The 426-nt window shown below is 44.6% G+C and overlaps 1 protein-coding gene across 2 annotated transcripts in view; it reads left to right on the top strand.

Moving 5' to 3' along the window:
* LOC119587693 overlaps nucleotides 1-426 on the top strand; it is a 10,114-nt gene that overhangs the window by 6,640 nt on the left and 3,048 nt on the right. The window lies entirely within an intron of this gene.

Genomic DNA, 426 nt, shown 5'->3' with positions numbered 1-426 from the left:
TCTAGTTCGACTGAAAGCAGATTCGCCAAGGCTCTGAGAGAAAAATGTTTTTGTTCACTCCGTAACACAACACACTGTAGTCTTCCTTCATAATATGCTGTTATTTACAGATACAATACTCATGTGTTATTCGCCGCATATTCTCCCTCGTTGAACTCCCTTTTGCTCCCGCGCGGTTGCAATTGCATGCGTCTTTGTGCTTTGCTGAGTTCTTTCACTTGCCTGCGAACAAGCAAACAAGCACACGCTGAGCCCGCGCGAGGGAGGGCACCAAGCAGCGATGCTTCTTAAACGAAGGTTCATTTGTCTGTTGATATCTTAGAGGTGATCGTCTTTAAGGTGAATATCAGGCATTTGGCTTCATTAAGACTAATGCTGTGCGGGTGTCTCCATTAAGGTTAATATCATGCAGATGTTCGTTAGGAA

The sequence above is a fragment of the Penaeus monodon genome, chromosome 23 (genome assembly GCF_015228065.2).
Source record: "Penaeus monodon isolate SGIC_2016 chromosome 23, NSTDA_Pmon_1, whole genome shotgun sequence".
In the NCBI taxonomy this organism is placed as follows: Eukaryota; Metazoa; Arthropoda; class Malacostraca; order Decapoda; family Penaeidae; genus Penaeus; species Penaeus monodon.
The sequence above is the reverse complement of the archived record's forward strand: the minus strand, read 5'-3'. Positions and strand labels throughout refer to the sequence as shown.